At 41.7% G+C, this 19251-nt stretch overlaps 1 protein-coding gene across 3 annotated transcripts in view; it reads left to right on the forward strand.

The window, feature by feature from the left end:
* LOC145983923 (phosphatidylinositol 3-kinase regulatory subunit alpha-like) overlaps positions 1 to 19251 on the forward strand; it is a 521211-nt gene that overhangs the window by 168802 nt on the left and 333158 nt on the right. The gene's annotated exons all lie outside the window — the stretch shown is intronic.

Genomic DNA, 19251 nt, shown 5'->3' on the forward strand with positions numbered 1-19251 from the left:
TACAGTTCAAGCCAGAGGAGGAGGTTCTGTGATGGTCTGGGGCTCTTTTTCATACCATGAACTGCACACTATCATACAGGTGGCTGAGACCTCGGACCAGCATGGATACTTTGCCATTCTGGATGACCATGTGTTGCCCTTTATCCTACATTTTCATGATACACACAACATGAATGCTCCTGTTTTCCAGGATGACAACTGCCTTGTCCACAGAGCTCGTATTGTGTCTGCATGGCATGATGAGCATTCCACCATGCTCTTTTATCTCGATTGGCCCACTAATTCCCCAGATTTGAACTCACTTGAACATCTGTGGGACCATTTGGAATTGCAGGTGAAATGCACGAAGAGGCACCCCATGTACTGTAGTGGAACTGATGTGCGAGTGGTTGCAAATTGATGTTGCATACTTTTGAAAACTTGTAGCATCCCTACAGCAGCAGATTCATGCAAGGATCTAAGCCATAGGTCGTGCCACTGCCTATTAAGGAAGTTCTGGTAGGGGTGAATATTTTTTTGTTCCGAGGTCTGTATGAAACTCGCTAATGGAGACTTAAATTAAAAAAACTGATACTGCCAATTAGCAAGACTTTTCTTAAGTTATTATAACTGTCAACAGAGAGTGACAGTTTTTATATTCATGACTATTGCAGAAAACTAATTGCATGAATTTTTGTGCTACATCATACAGGTGGTGGACATTGAGACTGAAACACCTGGAACACAGGCACTAACCTCGATTAGTATGAGGCGGCCAGTACAGCAGCAACACATCTGGGAAAAGGATCGATAGAGGTCCTGCACAGTAGTGAGAGGGATTTGCAGCCATTCCTCCTGAAGCACACCAATGAGTTCATGACATGTTGGTGGAAGGAAACGTCGCCACATGCAATCCTCCAAAAGACCCCACAAGGACTTAATAATGTTCACGTCCTGTGGCTAGAGTCTAGTTTACGTCCTTCTTGCCCACTCCTTCTTACCCGTTTACGTCTTTCTTGCGCACTCCTTCTTGCCCGTGCTAGCAGACAGCCGGCGCTCCGGCATCCGTAGAGTAAGTTTTTCTTTTTACACTTTCTGTCACTAACCATTCACGGGAACGAGGTATGCCTATGAGGTTAGGTTAGGCCTGTTAGGTTAGGTTCCATTAGCACTCATTTCACCCCTAAATATGTGCTTCATCATCGAAAAATGTCCTCAGTACGTTCAATCACGCATATCCGGACAACATCGGTTTTTCTCGATTTTCCCCTCCAGGAAACTTTTCCTCGCCTTGGGATTTACTTTGTTGAATTCTTTATAAAATAACCTTTCCAACGATATATGACACGTATTCCTTAGGAAAAGGACGTAAACTACACTCTTACCCGTCCTGTGACTGGGAGGGCCATGGCAGATGTTCAACCTCACGTTCATGCTCATTAAACCACTCTGTGACCTGTCTGTTTAGCAGTGTGTATCAGTCCATTATCATCCTGGAACACTGCACCACTATCTGGGAACAATATTTGCACCAGGGTGCAGATGGTCCATCAGAATGGACCTATAGTCTTTGGCAGTAACATGCCCTTCTAGAAATGATCAGTGGTCCTAAGGACTGCCATGATATTGCACCCACACCATCATGGATCCAACCCCATGTTTTGCTCTGGGTACTAAGCAGTCTGGTTGGTATGCTTCGGATGGACTTCTTCACATGTAAAATCTTCCAGATGTCGAAAAAACCCAGTGAAAGTGGACTCGTCTGACATGTTTCAGGTCATCTAACATCCGTGATTTCCTCTGGTGGCACCAGTCAACCTACTTTTTGCCATTGGTGCTAGTGACCAAGAGTTTTGGTATAGCAATCCTGCCGTGGATGTTGGCCCTATGAAGTTCTCAGCGGATGGTTTTGGTAGAAACTTGTTCAGTCAAGTGTATTCAAGTTTTATGCCTTTTGGACTCAATCCTCTTCAATACCCTGAAGTTCTTGTCAGACAGTTTATGCTTCACCCGACAGTTATTCCTCCTGGATGTGGTTCGTCCTTCCTTCTGGTTTGCTGCCATGAGCCTTGATACTGTGACTCTTGATAACCTACAAATATTCGCAGTCTCCATTACTAATGCATTGATGAGACAAGCACCAACAATTTGCCCTCTTTGGAAATCTGATATGCCCCCTATTCTATTGCATGAAACTGAATATTCGACATACAGTCCAGCTACTACTGTGCCAACGTGACTGGCAGGCACACACCTACGTGCTCGAAAACCCACCACGCTGTTACAGCACCTTGAATAACGTAGTGTGGAAAACAACCCAAGAAACTGGTTCCCCAGACGGATGAGAAACATAGATGGCAGTGCGATCAATGTCGGTGCTAATTTTCTTATGAAAGTAATGAGACTTTGTTAGTTTTTGGAATATATTATGTAGATTTGTTTGTCTTGAAAGGCGGTACGTGAGTTGATGGAAACAGTTATATTTGTGGAGTGATTTGCAGTCACGAAATGGCATTAATTTGGAAAGAAAAGTAAAATAAAATTAATAAATAAATAGCATGCGTAACACAAGAAGAAACATCGCAAAGTGATTCTGGACGTCAGGGGTTGGATTGTATACTAGAGTTTTATTTTTCTATGTTATTAGAATATAGATAGTATCCTGAGAGATATTTCATACCGAGGCGACAAACGACAAGTGTCGCTTGGAAGTGAGCAGTCCGTAATCAATGCAGCCTTTCGAACCGTAGGGACACAAGCTCTGACTGCACTGTTTCCTCAAGGAGATTTTACACCAAAGTGACACGCAACAAACGATACGAGGATTTCACACCGAAGCGACACGTGTTGCTTGGAAACGAGCCAATCAAGAGCAACATTTCACATCGTAGCGGCATGACGGGAAGCACAGGCCAGCGTTCGGTTGGTGAAATCCTCAAGCGACAAGTGTCGCGTGCCCCTTGTCGCTTTGGTGCACAATCTCCCTAAAGCAAGACACTCATTGCATCACACATGCGCAAACAACAAACCACGGCAACATGTTGCAAGCTATTGAGGAAATGACCCAGTTTGAGGGACGCACAAGCGACAAAGCGACACGTGTGACTTATCATGTCGCCTAGATCTGTTGTTGTAATGTGCTTTTTTTGTGTCGCCTATCTGTTGTTGGCACAATTAGCAGCGAACGCTTGCCAGTAGACTGAAGGCACCATGTCGCTTGTCACTTAGTTGGGAACTCTCCCTGTAGCACGTCGTTTCGGTCTGAGCACCCTTCCTTCAAGGAGGTTTCCGACCGAAGTAACAAGTAGCACGCAAATACGCCATATGAACGTGTCGTTTGCTGTTTGGACCCTCATGTGCAATGAATGCTATTTTACAGTCTGGAAGTGTGTGTCACTAGTGTGACAGTGTGAACATCCCGTGTCGCTTGTCCCATTGGTTTGAAAGTTTCCTTACACTCATGTCGATGGCACTAACAAAGTTTTGTGGGGTTCCCCTTGTCATTTCATGGAATCATCATCATCATCATCGCTGCGATTAGTTTAAAGCGGAAGAAAAGAGACAGTAAATATCCAAAATACAAATGCTTCAGTGTGTATATCTTTAAAAGAAATGATGTTGATGATGATAATAATAATGAACCTAATTCATACACAAAAATTTAGTTGCCAAGAGCATTCCATGCATATTTTTTCTCCCGTAATATTAACGAAAATATGATGATAACAGGACGTGGTCTACTGTCTAGAACGTTCGTTAATATCTTCGCGACCACTGTACCAAATATCATAGCAATTATCACATTCATAGAAATGCTTCATGTAAAAGAATCAGACGTTGCAGCGAAAACTCCATTTACTTCCATTATAAGCAGACGAATACCAAGCACCGGGTTCAACACCAGCACCTCGAGCAGATCATTTTCGAGTGGAACCAGCGAGAGCGTGCAGAACTGTGCCGTTTTCCAGGCTACGTTATTCAAGGTGCTGTAACGCTGTGCATGACCAACAGGTGGTGCAGGCGATCCCTTCAGTGACATGTTCTATAATCACTGGTGTTTCAGTTACAATGTCCACCACCTGTATATTTAAAACATTTACATACATTTGTATACAGGATGGGTTAATATTTTGGATCCATTTCTTTAAGGTGAGGAGTTGCAGTTATGCACCAGTTGCACATTTATTTCAATATTGCCCGAATTGGCACTGCTACTAAAAAAAAGAACTAGGTGTATGCAAGTGTATGAATTTCTCCCCATGTTGGAGGTGGAAGCGTTTTTTTATGTTGGTTTATTAAGCTAGACACGATGTTTTAAAAATATAATGAATAAGAATTTTCAGAATCCCATGTATGGAAAATCAACTTCAACATCAAGTTACGTCTAATCAAAAGGAAGTTTTGACTTTTCCGCTGGTGAAATGCATCTTTAAACTGCCCTATTCTCCTCATTGATATCTTTTTCTATTCCATCCCAAGAGAACAAATCAAATAATATGTCCATAAGCACAATGCATTGCTCCTTGCCTCCTATGGCCATCCTGGCAGTGTTGCCAAACCTGATGTGCATAACAGAGCTAAATTTCACCTTAAAACTGACTCAAGGAACTAGATTCAAGAAGGCTGGATAAAGTTCCTGTTAGGCTAACGTTAGTTGTCATAGGGGTGGGAGCACTGCTATTACTGTTAACTCTAAATTGATGACAATTTATTCTTAGTTTTCACCATCGAGATCCCGTGGCATCACCCATCTCAATAATCCACCGATCACCATATGAAATCGAATATATAGGATTTCCTGATAATATTATGTCAATTTCACGTCAAACATGGCACTATAAAAAGACAGCTGATGAGATAAGAAGGGGTGGGGCTCAGTGGCTCATGGACATTTCGGGTGGGAACACCAAGTCCGAAGGAAGGGTCGGCCCTTTTTTGCTTAATAATTTACTTATGGTATTAGTCGCCACAGGCATTTTTTATTTGCTTGAAGCCAGCTGGGTTTTCAATAAAACATCATCCATGCATGTTTTAGCTAGAAAACTAGATGCCTCACTATGCAACAAATGTTTTGAACTCTGGTGTTTTAAACCTTTTTTTATACCTTTCTGCATGACGCAAGTCATTAAACAACCTACCTGAATCACAAGCACCTCTGCACAACAGTAGACTTCATTGTTGTGGAGGATCCAACTACTGATTGATTTGGTTTATTTTACTTCACTTTTCTACCACTTTTGGTTAATCGCAAAAATGAGTGATGATATTGAAGAAGGAACACTAACAAAGAACACCCGTGCTCACGCCGGGATTTGAATCAGGGACCTCTGTCATCTTGGCATGTTGTTCAAAACACTCTGACACGGAGGTGGGTGGAGGATCCAACTATTGTACACTCTACTGACGTAATAGTGCTGATTAGTAATTCAGACCACTGTTTATTACATCTTGAGAATGTTGATAAACATTTTAAAATAATTTTGTCCAGAGACCATTCGATGTTAAGAGTTTTCAAATGAATGCTAAACATTTCCATTTACACAATATTAAGCAGTTAGATATACTAATGGAATAATAATAATAATAATGAAAAAAGAATAGTTTTGCGGGTTAAGTTGTAGAGCAGCCACAGGCTGAACTTCTACCACGAGGACTTCACCAACTTATTTGACAAAAACTTTGTTGATCTTTTAGTTTTTAATGCACATCTCTGTACATGCGATAAATTATACAATGCAGTGGCCATTAAGAAGTGGTATATTTGAGTTTGGTAAAGTTACGTCAGTCAATATTGCATATTGTAGTATCACATAGTACGAGTGGCACAAGCGCGAAGAAACTGGTAGGAATTCTACCGCTGACGTCTGCTTCAGATGGCAGGAAGGGTCATATGAACCAATCACGTAGCTCTCTGCTCCATACGCTGGCGTACGAGAGAGCATTTGCGTGCATGCTGTAGAGATCCAAGCTTTCCCTCCAAATAGACAGCAAGGAATATAGAGTCCTTTATACCGAACCTGCCCAGCGTCGGCCAGGAAAGACATTGAAAGAAAATGCTAGAACGAGTGTTGTTAGTGGAGCGTTGCAACCGGATCATGAAAAATAGCTATTATCATGCCATGAAGGTCAAACATATATGAAATTAGTCAAGTTTAACTTTATATTTACAGCATTTACGCATTTTTGAAATTTTAAATCTGGGAACGCCGTGCGTACGGGCATACTATAATGCTATGCCACTGGTGGGGCGACACAGCCAATATAACAATATCACGTCATGTGCAAAATATAGAATCATGGCATGTGGGCCGAAACCAGTGATGGCATCATAGTGGGGCACGGGGGCAGGCACCCCAGTTTACAGCACACGAGTGCACAAAAGAGCCAGATCTGGTTCCAAGAGAGCTAAGTTGGCAACACTGCCCAGAGGGAAGAGCCCCTTGGAAACTGTTCCGCATGCCCTTAAGACAGATGAGCTGATACAAACAAATCCAGTGTTGCGAAACATGATGTGGGTGACGGAACCATCCAGGCCATGCTACCAAGATGGTCACCATCTTGGTAGCATGGCCTGGATGGTTTTATCCCTCACCCACATCATGTTTTGCAACATTGGATTTGTTTGTATCAGCTTGCCAGTTCCAAACTATTGACCCACCCTACATACAAATGCATTATGTTGCAGCTGAAAATTCATGCAGTTAGTTTTCTGTAATAGTCATAAATATAACCATTGTCACTCTCTGTTGACAGTTATAAAAAAATTAAGAAAAGTTTTGCTAATGGACAGTATCAGTATTTTTAATTGAAGTCTCCATTAGCAAGTTTCCTACATTAGCATAAATTTTATACAAAGCAATTAAAACCACACATTTTGTTTTATATTATGCTAGAAGATACTTAGAGCATTAGAGCATTACAGACAAGTTCAAAGGGCCTCTTTTGGCTAAATAATTAAATTATGCAATTTGATGTTTTTAATTTTTTTATTTTTTGCAGTAAGGAACATGTTTTGTTTGTGTAAAATCATTTTTGCAGCAATCATTTTTGCAGCAATCTTTTTGCACACTGTGATTGGCTTACAGGGAGAAATTAATGTAGCTATGTCCATGCTGAAATATAATTATTTTATTATTGTACTACACTCCTGCAGTTTCTTATCTATGTCAAAGCTACAAGTATGCAAAATTTCATTGAAATCCATGTCGGTGATTAACTTTTCAGTTCTTAACTTTTCAGTTCTTCATTGGGTAAATTGACATGGAACGACCCTATAATATTATAGACCAATAACAATTTTGTTTAGTTTTGCTAAAATATTTGAACAAATCATTTATAAAAGGATGTTAGCACATGCCAATCTAGTAATTTCGTCATATCAGCATGGATTTGGCCCCGACTCTGTGGCCGAGTGGTTAGCACATCGCGCTGCGATGCCAAGGGTCCCGGGTCCGAATCCCAGTTGGGCTTGGTTGTTTGTGAATGTCCATTTCATCACTCATCCCCATCTTCGCAAATTAGCCAAGAGGCACAAAACGCGAAGTAAAATAAACTAAATCAAATCAAACCAAGCATGGATTTGCTCCATGAGGTCTACCGTTACAAACTTGGCTAACTTCATCCATTACGTGTGTAATGTACTAAATACCAAGTTCATGCTAGGTACACCGATTTTAGTAAGGGAGATTTCACACCGAAGTGACAGGCGACTAGCATCATGAGAGTTTCACACTGAACAAGCTGCAAGCGACACTTGTTTCTCCACTCAGTTCACATGATGATACTGATATAATTGCACTAATCAATTTATTAGTTAGTCCTACATGTTGTAAAATTTGTGCAAGTTATTGAAACTCGGGAGAGGCTTGTTGTCCATGTGAAAACAGAAATCATATAAACTGACTGCAAACTGTACATGCTAGACTTTTCAGCCTGGATAAAGTGAAGACTAAAGCACCTCGTATGCGATCAAATAAAACATGAACAAGTCATTGAATTGAACACAATTGAAAGTCGTTGAACATCATTCCTATTGGAAATTATGAATGGTCTGAAATTGCACATGAACATGATTAAAGAAAAATTGGGCAAGTTCACATTTGACCAAAACGTGACAGTGTGGCATGAAAAGAAATAAATAGACTAGCAATTAGCCATAACAAAGATAATTTTATTTTCAAAGGAAGAAGCAGGATATATTTGTTACTAGCCTGCCCCCCCCCCCCCCCCACACACACTTTACCTCCTCACTCGAAGTTCGGTGCACTTCGTACTCTGCTCTGATTTGTCTAGGGGTATCTTTCTTTGTACAACAATGCACGTGGGTTGCTACAAGTCAACATAATTATACAATTAACTACAAGAGACAACGGATAACCTTTGCAAAACCTTATTGCTATAGGGGATAAATTACCTTATCCAGCATTTGTGAAATTATAAACGGAAATTTTGGTTATTTTCTATAAGATTAATTAACGTAAAATTTGAAGTCGTATCCGAATGTTCATTTCTCTAATTATCGGGCCAAAACTCTAATTTTGATGTTGGAATCTCTATTGTTTGTACCTGGATGCTCTACATTTCATGAATTACATCTGAAGTACGCTTGTCACAAGGTAAACTCGCGTTACTACAAGAAACGTCTTAACAGGCGCGAGGTCGCCCGACGTGTACATTTCTCAACCTCCACGGTGACAAGGCACTAGGCTGCCCGGCGCACCGTAATTACTTCAAAATAACATCCACAACAAACTACCCTTTTACCTGTAAACTTGACACCAAGGCACTAGCTTGCCCGGCAATCCAATCTCTTACAGCATCCGTTTGGGGAGACCTGTCCTCCAGTCCTAGCTGACCGAAGCAAAAACAGCCTCTCCCTTCCAAGTCTCAGTTCCAACAGCCGACCTCCCCCACTCTCATCAGGGAGTTTATATACGTTTTGTTGGCGTCTGTTGCCAACGGCCTTTCTTTCAAAATTTTTAATCTTTAACAGCTAAACTGCCTGCCTTTCTTTTGAATGTTGGAAACACGAAGAAAGAACAGAGCGCTACATGGTATTTATACATGGAATAATACAAATCTAAAAATGCATAATAAATTGATTTACACTAATCACACATATATATGTTTATACATTTGATTACCCAATTAATTAACATATTAATAAATATTTCAATAAGGAAAAAAAACACTTGCCCTGCCCGAAAATAAATAAATAGACTAGCGATTAGCCATAACAAAGATAATTTTATTTCCAAAGGAAGAAGCAGGATATATTAGAATCTCGAAAGAAGTGTGATGTTGATGTATTTTCTCGGCCCACTTTAGACGAAAGAATTTCCTTTAACATTTTTGCTATCACAAATGCTATGTAAATGCTTCCAAAAATCTTATAGCAGAAGACAGTACTTTACATGAAAGCATTTCATGGAACATTTCAGTTAGCTTTTGCAATTACAATGTACAACACATACAGCATGAAAGGCACAAGGAGTTACACCATCTGTGGTGAGTGCAAAGTGTTTACAATTGAAAAAACTAAATTATTCTTCTATACATGTACAGTAAACGCTATAAAATATTTATTTAAGCAGTGCCATTCTTTTGTACCTAAAACCATTTAGTACAAAACATTATTCCTCTTGGTTGAATAGTTATCATCGTTTAAAAATCTGAATTGATACATTGTTTACATCTCACGCGGCTGCCATTACATCAGCATTGATGACCTAGAGGTCACTTTCCGATGATCAATTTCAATAGCATATGCTCTTATTAGTTGACAGTCACGCTTGGATGGCATTATTTAGAATCGTTGTAAATTGGAAATTCTTTGACCTAACCTAGGATCCAGTGAGAAAAATGATTTCTCTGATGTCATTTTGTTTTAAGCGTTCAATTCAATGACTTGTTTGTGATTAATTTGATCATGTACAAGGAGCTTTAAAGACTAGAGCAGTGGTTCTAAACCTTCGTGAAACTGTGGCATGGTAAATTCTTTATTTAAAAGTAAATGCGCGGATCGCCAAAATTTTCCTCATAAATACCTTTTCAGTATTTAAAATTGTATACATTGATTAACATGTGCCCTTGATGGATTAACATGTACCCTTGAAATTAAATGTTGATAAATAAATTTTGGCATAATCATAAAGAGTAATAAATAATTCGATTATGTGGAGGCTTGTTGAAAAATGTAAAAATATGGAGAACGAAGCAGTAATCTGGTCTCTTTATAATTAAATTATCCCAGGTTCTACAACCTCTGACAATAAAGTTTGGTGAATGATCCTGAATATCGAAAGTAGACGAATTCTTAATGAAACCTACCTTATTGTCCTTCGAAGTAGTCCCCTCCCATGGCTATGCACCATTGAGAATGGCTGTACATGTCCTGGAAAGTTTTAGAAAAATCTTCTTTCGGGATGGTGTTCAAGACCCTCGTCACGTTCCATTGGATGTCCGGAATATCCTCAAATCTCTGACCTTTCAAAGCGATTTTGAGGCATGGGAAGAGAAAGAAATCTGGAAGATTCAGATCCAAATTTCTTGCAATGCATTGCTACAGAGGATGAGAGCTGGTGTGTGAGGTACGACCCTGAAACGAAACGCCAAAGCATGGAATGGCGTTCTCCTGCATCACCCCGTCGGAAGAAGGCCAAGGCAGAAAAATTGTTGTTCCCTCCGGCAGGAATTCCTTGTGGATTGAATGAGAAAGAAAGAATGTCAAAGAAAGTGATAAGCATCGTCTTGATGCGTGATTTTTACGCCTTGACCTTCTTCTGATGGGGTGATGAAGGAGAACGCCATTCCATGCTTTGGCATTTTGTTTCAGGGTCGTACCTCACACACCAGCTCTCATCCTCTGTAGCAATGCATTGCAAGAAATTTGGATCTGAATCCTCCAGATTTCTTTCTCTTCCCACGCCTTAAAATCGCTTTGAAAGGTCAGAGATTTGAGGATATTCCGGACATGCAACGGAACATGACGAGGGTCTTGAACACAATCCCGAAAGAAGACTTCTCTAAAAGTTTCCAGGACATGTGCAGCCGTTCTCAACGGTGCATAGCCATGGGAGGAGACTACTTCGAAGGACAGTAAGGTAGGTTTCATTAAGAATTAGTCTACTTTCGATATTCCGGATCATTCACCGAACTTTATTGTCAGAGGTTGAATATCCAGTGGTTTCGATCCCACTTTAAATTGTAGGTCCAGTCTTGATTAGTTCATTTGTGCAAAAATTCAAAACTCAAGCATGAGATTAGGATTACATTAATTGTCAACCACTTTCAGCAGAACCTTTTGCAGCCTAGGATAGCTGATTCGAGGGCCCAGTACCGGGCTACTGCCCGGCACACTAGAAGCACTGCACAAGCCACATTGACTGATCTATTTTGGACTAATGTGCCTCCATGTGCTTCCGTGTGCTGTCTGTTTCAAACAAGAACCACCAGATTCTAAATGGCCAAAATGCAGGTTCTTTACATGATGTTGAAGGCAAATGACAACCAATAACTGCACCAACATACTTGATACAGTCAAAAGAACACTGTGTTTCAACCTTAAAACAGTGTACATATCGATACTTTATTGTATCAACAAATTAGAGGTCCAGAAATGTTGTAAGGCAAGGCCACTGGTTGATCTCTCTTCTAGAGTTTAAATACAGCTCGTCCGGGTGTAGCATTCATTGCATATGCGCGAACAAGAATCTGAGGCAACACGATGCACAATATTGAGAAAACGGGTCAGTCCGAGCGACAACAATTACTGAGAGTTTGCTTCCAAGCAGCATGTGTCACTTGCAGCTTGTCACCTGTCACCAGGATTTTTTTTGAGGGGGGGGCGCAAGCCCAAAACTGTTTGTTTATATATATACACACACACAAATGATGGAGACAGTAAATACGTACCACATGAAGAGAAATAGTTCTATATTTCGCGATATACCGGGTGAGGTTTTTAGCTTGACACAACGAAATATCTCGAAAAGTACGCATCTGATCAAAAAAAAGTTCTGAATGAAATTTGTTCGTCACGAAGGGGCTCATCCAATGATGCCAAACTCCACCCCCCACCCCACCTCCTTGGGGTGGGGTGAGGGGCAACTTTAAAATCTCAAATGGGAATCCCCATTTTGTATTGCCGATTCAGATTCTCCAGACAAAAATACGTAGGTTTTGACTGAAACTGTTTTCTTGTTTGCGATAGCTGGCACTGTAATTGCAAAAAGTAAGATTTTGCACATTTCTCAAGAAATACACTGTCCTCTTCATCAGGCTTCATGGCAGATTATGCCGTGTCTGACCAGGAAACAAGGTGTAATGGTTTGTAAGATAAAACATGCCGTCCTTAATGCAGGATGCACCCTCCCCCTCCCACCACAACACCAACACAAAACTACATGTCCCTTACTTCCAGACCCACCCTTGCTGCTACCCACTCCACCCCAACCTACCATCTCCAACCGTGCCCCTCCCTCCCACCCACCACAGAAGAGCACCGGTCTTCGGACAAAGGATGCCCCCAGCATATTGACATTCCTCACCCCCAATCACCCACTGACTGCACCTCCGTCTTGAACCTCTCCAATCACAACCTCACAACCACCGAAATTGACGTTCTTTCCAAAGGTCTCTGACCTTCTCCACAGCCTCCACCGCTAACAATTTCCGGCTACTATTTGACATACAAACTTTCGCCCCGCAGACTTAAGTTGATGTATTTTTGGGCCAAGAATCCCCCCTCCAATGCTAATCCCTCAGACATACACCCCAGTCTCCTCCAATTCTGCCCCCTCCCCCACAATACCCCTCCCTTCTGAACAATCACCCCCTCGAAAGATACATCACCTCTGTTGTCAAAAATGTTTCCAACAGTACATACCTCCAAAACTCCTTTTCCCACCACAATTTAACCCCAGCCAGCACCAAGCCCTCCGGTCCCTCCGCAAAAACCCAGACATCAAAATCCTCCCTGCCGATGAAGGGTCCACCACAGTAGTCATGAACTCCTCTGACTACATGGTGGAAGCCTCCCGCCAACTCTCTAATTCATCGATCTAAAGGCCCACCACGGTTGATTCATCTACCACACACCTAGATAAAATTCGGGATTATTTCCTCTCCCGAGGACCCCCTGAAGGCCTATCCAACTCTACCATCTCCTCACTCATACCTGACAACTCTTCTATCCCCACTTTCTACCTCCTCCCAAAATAAACAAACCAAACAACACCGGGAGACCCATTGTGTCCAGCTACAATTCACCCACTGAACACATATCATCCTTTCTAGACTCACCTCCAAGCCCTGCCCTCCTACCTCTGTGACACCAACCACTTCCTTAACATCATCCCTACCACCAAGCACCATCCTCACAACAGTTGATGTCACATCCCTCTACACAAATATTCCCCATGCCCATGGCCTCCATGCCATGGAATCATTCCTTAACAGCTGACCTAAACCCCACAATCCCAGCACTCACTTCTTGATACAACTAGCCAATCTTGTACTTACCTGCAACAACTTCTGCTTCAGTGACCAACATTACCTGCAGATACGTGGCACAGCTATGGGTACCCGCATGGCCCCCTCTTATGCCAACCTGTTCATGGGCAGGCTGGAACAGGAATTCCTTGACTCCCAGCAACTGAAACCACTCCTCTGGCTAAGATTCATAGATGACATTTTCCTCCTCTGGACACATGGCGAACCCTCCCTCACTACATTCCTAAACCAAGTGAACGACTTCACTACCCTCAAATTCACCTGGTTCCACTCCAAAGACCAAGTGACCTTCCTAGATGTGGACATCCACATTGCGGGAGACCACTTGTAAACTTCCATACACATCAAACCGACCAACCACCTCCAGTATCTCCACTACTCCAGCTCACACCCCTACCACACCAAAAAAGCCATCCCATATTCCCTTGCTCTCAGAGGCCAGCGCCTCAACTCATCCCCCTTATCCCGCCAAAACTACAACCTATGCCTACAACAAGCCCTAACCAACCGTGGCTACCCCTCCACCCTCATCAACAAACAAATCACTAGAGCCACCTCCCACAACTGCACCAAACAACCCAAAACCAACCCTCCAACTCTGATCACCCAATACCACCCCCACATTACGAAAAGCAGACATACCCTCCACTCCCTCCTCCCATCCTGCACAGTGATCCTGACACCAGGGACATCTTTCGGAATAAACCGAGGGTTTATGTGGTCATTTACTCAAAACACCTTATATTTTTCCATACAGCATTAAAAATATACAACTCACATAATTATAACACGTGACACAACAGCCCCTGAGGTCCAGAGCCTACCTACTGACTGCTGGCCTCACTCCCACTTGCCTGAGTCAAGGTAGGCGATCATCCAACCAGTTATGGGGTGAGGTGTGGTTAGCACGGCAAACCCCCAGTCATTGCTGTAGTTTTTGAATACCAGGTTACGCTTCTCATTCATAGCCAAAAATCTCAGGAGAAAAGTTGTTATGCTTTCCCCCTTGAGATTCGAACCAGTGCACATCTTGTAACCTGAGCCCAAAGTCTGATGCCCCAGACTGAATGGCCATAGTGGGGGACATACAAATGACATGCAAAAGTGAAATTAAAGACCTCAGTGTGTCCTTCGACACTAAGCTGTACACTGGTATGAGCCTAGTTGGTAGCTAGAAATGCCACTTGCTTGGCCCGGAATACTGTATACCATCGCAATACCATACAGTACTGGGTAAATTAAGAATAGAAGACAAACAGGCAAAGTAAACAATCTTAATGTGTAAAATACACTGTGGCACAGTATGAAGCATGTATTGTTACCTGATTCTCATTTGTGAGGCATTTTTAGCTTTTTCTATTGTTCTGGGGAAAGGAGGAGTGTGCATGTCACATGCTCACATTTTTTTTTTACTTGTTTACTTTGCCTGTCATTATCACCATAACTCCTTAATTTACCTAGGTACTATGTAATATTGTGATCATACAATATTCCAGGCCCCACACTGTGGCCGTGCAGTCTGAGGCATCATGCTCTGGGCTCCAGCTATGGGACACTTGCAGGTTCGAGTCTCCTGGGAGAAGTGTAACAACTTTTCTCCAAAGATTTTGGCCTGTGTATGGGACCAGTGATCACCCACCCTCATGAGGAAATTGGGTAGCTTCAAATGAGTAGCATAACCTGGTCATGAAAACTTACTACAACAACAACTGGGGTTTCGTCGTACTGACTACACGTCACACCTTAACTACAAGGGTCGTTCAAGGTTGACCGGGATTTTCGTACGTAAAAAATCGATGAATAGCCGGATCATGATGAAACGTGCGGGTGACGTAATGTATTCCTTCGCGAGTAACTAGCACCCGGCATGACGTATTTCGCGCATGCACAGCAGTTGCAGCGAACATGGCGGCAAGCAGTGTGTCTGTGGCTGTGGAGCAGCGGTGTGTAATCAAATTTCTCGTGAAGGAGAAAGTGAAACCAGCTGAGATTTTCAGACGATTGCAAGCACAGTATGGTGAACAAACGATGTCGCGGACAAGAGTGTACGAATGGTGTGAGCAGTTTCGCGAAGGACAGGAGCTGGTGACAAATGAAGCACATGGACACATTCTCCCGACTGCAGTCACACCAGTGAATATCGCACGTGCTGAGCAAATGATTCTTGAGAACCGGCGAGTAACAGTGCGGGATATTGCTGCCGAGGTGAATATCAGTGTCGGGAGTGTTGAGACAATCATTCACGACCACTTACTCTTCCGCAAAATCTGTGCAAGGTGGGTTCCCCGCCAGCTGACATTGGATCAGAAGTGGACACGCAGGATGGTCTGTGAACAGCTTCTGAATCGGTTTCGAGCAGAAGGTGATGAATTGTTTCTGGACAAAGGGAGCACGATTAATGCCCAGTATTACTCCACATTGTTGAGTGGTGCTGTACGAAAGTCCATTCGTAAGAAAAGACCTGGGATGTTGTCTGGAAATGTCATTCTTCTCCATGACAATGGCCGCCCTCACACGGCCAATGTGACAACAACAACTCTGGCCGACATGCACTGGGAAGTTCTGCCCCATCCCCCCTACAGTCCGGATTTAGCCCCCAGTGATTATCATTTGTTTTCACCCCTTAAAGACCATCTGGAGGGAAGAAATTCACGACAGACGAAGCACTGCGGAGCGATGTCCTCCAGTGGCTACGACAACAACCAAGTTCTTTCTATGCCAAAGGAATTCGCGACCTGCCAGAACGATGGCAACGGTGTCTCGGCGCGCACGGAGAATACTTTGAAAAACTGACATAGTTTGGTGTTTCTTCTGCTACCTATTTCCTCTGCAGAAATAAAAGTCCCAGTCAACCTTGAATGACCCTTGTAGTTGGGTGATCTCCCACCTCGGGTGAGTGAGTGAGTATGATCAGGTGGGATTGAGGTCGGTTGTCAGTAAGTAGGTCCTGGCCCTCAATGCGCTGTTGCACCAGGGGTGGTTATTATTATTATACAATATTCCGGGCAAAGCGTGCGACATTTTCGTCTACCAACAAGGCCCGTACCAGTGTACAGCCTGAACGGTGCATGCTTCATTGAAAATTCAAGCACTTTAGATTGAAAATCACCTATTTCCTCTATTTCCATTTACCGATATGTGCACTAACGGATTTGCTTATGTGATCGAACTTTTGAATCAACCTGTATTTCAAATAATTCTGAATGAAAACATCAGCTTCATGTGTGTTAATTCAAAAAATATTGTGTTTATATTGTATTTCATTCTGTTAGACATTTACTTTTGAACTGTAGGAATTTGTCTATCAAAATATGGTATCATGTGCATTACCTAACCTACCATACGTTATGCTAACCTAACCTAAATCTAACATAACTCTGGATCCCATTGGCATCCCATTTTGAAATTTTGCACAGTTATTGAGTAATAGTGTATGTATGATTTTTTTTTTCAAATGAAAAGACCTATTTTTGAGAAAATGGGTACCAAAATTTTCCTTACACCACCTTCCATTTGTTTTTTTACCCTGACATATGCATGTCATATCTCTTGTGAAAGAGCCCTTCATGGCCTTTCCAAAGCCATCTGAATCACTTCTATAGCTGCATGATTGCCAAAATATTGCAATTTATAATAACTAGATGCTGATAAAAATTGTCAAAATCGCAATTTTGCACCCCTGTAATTTTGGAAATATGACATATATGGATCTACAACTTTGCATATTTTCCTACCTCAGGTGGCCCTTCCAGTATGCCAAATTTCAAATGAATAAAAAAATGTATGATTGAACACCATGTTGGTTTGACATGAAATGCTCAGTGGGTGGTTTCCAGTAACAGTTTGTTTTATTCGGTTTTCAAATATATGCATAATGTGTATGTCTTGAATATGTTTTTGTTTTAAGATAAACTACATAGTTGCACATAAAGTAATTAAATAGGTACTTACCATGCACAAGTTGAAGCCTGTGGTATCTAATGCAGAATTCGACAATGTAGAATGTTAAATTTGGTCATGTTAAATTTGTTTATTTCCGCAATGAAATAATTTGGTCATGCATTGGGGAACTTTTTTTTTCAGTAGAAAGCCGACCTCCAAGACAGAGTTGTTAGCTATGACACCAGGGGTCCTGGGTTCGAATCCCAGCATGTGGATAAACTCATCTCCATCTTCGTGATAACCCAAAAGTGGCAGAAAAGTGAACTAAAATAAATCAGTCGATCATGTATCAGTAACAAGTTGAGAACCTGCCCACACAAGGAGCTCCTGCTCCCATAGTAGGACCACAAGCAGCTAGTGACAGCTTTAGCAATTTGGAGATACACTGTCAGTGAGACTTATGTCATTACGTATTTATTGTCTGCTGTGCAAAATACACTTAACAGCACTAAACCTAACTTGCCTAACCTATTCACATGTTTATTTCTGCTATTTAATACATATATGAGTAGATTAGGCAGGTCAGGTTTGAGCATTCGGTAACAGTTCGTTATATCGGAGACACATTTCTTCATTTTTACAGAAGAAACTACTTGCAGAAATGAGTTTCTCCAAGCTTTACAACGTTCGTCGATGTATTTTCTTTCATCGTGGAATATATTTGACCGGGAAATCATGTATTTTTCAAGAGAAATATCTCACCGACTCACAATTACCGTTGCTTTCGCTACGTGAACTGCATGCTGCGTATGTTTGATGACGAAAGTGCCTGTCAGTGTTTACAAACCCTTTTTTTTTTCCACTATGCTTGCCTAACCTAACCTTATTGGAAATGGTTTGTGGGGCTATCCATGAATGGTTTGTGGGGCTATCCATCAGCTACCGTGCATAATGGTTCATGGGGCTATCTGGGAATGGTTCGTTGGGCTATCCGTGAATGGTTCGTGGGGCTACCCATGCATAATGTAAAATTTTCACACGTGACTAACACGATAGTAGGTATTTTTCGGTGAAGAAGGTTGGAAACACTGCAAACCCACAACATGAGTCAAAATGTGCCTGCCATATTGTGTGTCACAGAAGCGAAGAAATGAATAAAAAAAATCACTGTATGTGAATAATTGTGTTTGTTTTCATGTAAAAAGCATAACTGCACTTTGAACTATGTTCCGCAATACACAGTTGGTAAGTACGAATCATGCAAAACACAAAATATTCGATTTTTATGTGTCTTTGATATAACGAACTGTTACCGAGCATTCATCTCCAAGTTGCTATGGCTGTCACTAGCTGCTCGTGGTAGTACCTGCTCCAGTCCAGTCCCAGAGTCATTTATTATGACTTATTTGTGTGCCTGAGCAGCAAAAGCACATGAAACACTTGACATCCTTTACTTAAACTAATACAATGATGGCGAACCACACCATATGTGTCGGAATGAAAGGCCATATCCTCTCTCTGGTGAAAGTACTTACTTGCATTCTATTTTCTTAGTGCATGCAGTGATTGCTACAGTGGGCATGGGACATGCTGCATTTTTCTTCAGTTAGAAAAATAATGCTTATCTGCCCTGGACTGTTTTTGTACAACAGTTAGAATTTTTAAGAATCCCTAAGATTGTTGCATCAAAATGTAAGTGTGTGTGTATGCACTACATAATCAACTTCTACAGCGTGATTGAATTAGGAGAAGAACGATGGTAAACTTCTGATAAAAAAAAAAAATATCCATGTGCGAGATTCAATCATGTTTTCGAGATAACGACAGATTTCCTTACACGATTTCAATGTGCCAAAATTACACTTGAGTCCTCACTGG

The sequence above is a fragment of the Lepisma saccharinum genome, chromosome 2 (assembly GCF_977018435.1).
Source record: "Lepisma saccharinum chromosome 2, izLepSacc3.1, whole genome shotgun sequence".
Taxonomy (NCBI): Eukaryota; Metazoa; Arthropoda; class Insecta; order Zygentoma; family Lepismatidae; genus Lepisma; species Lepisma saccharinum.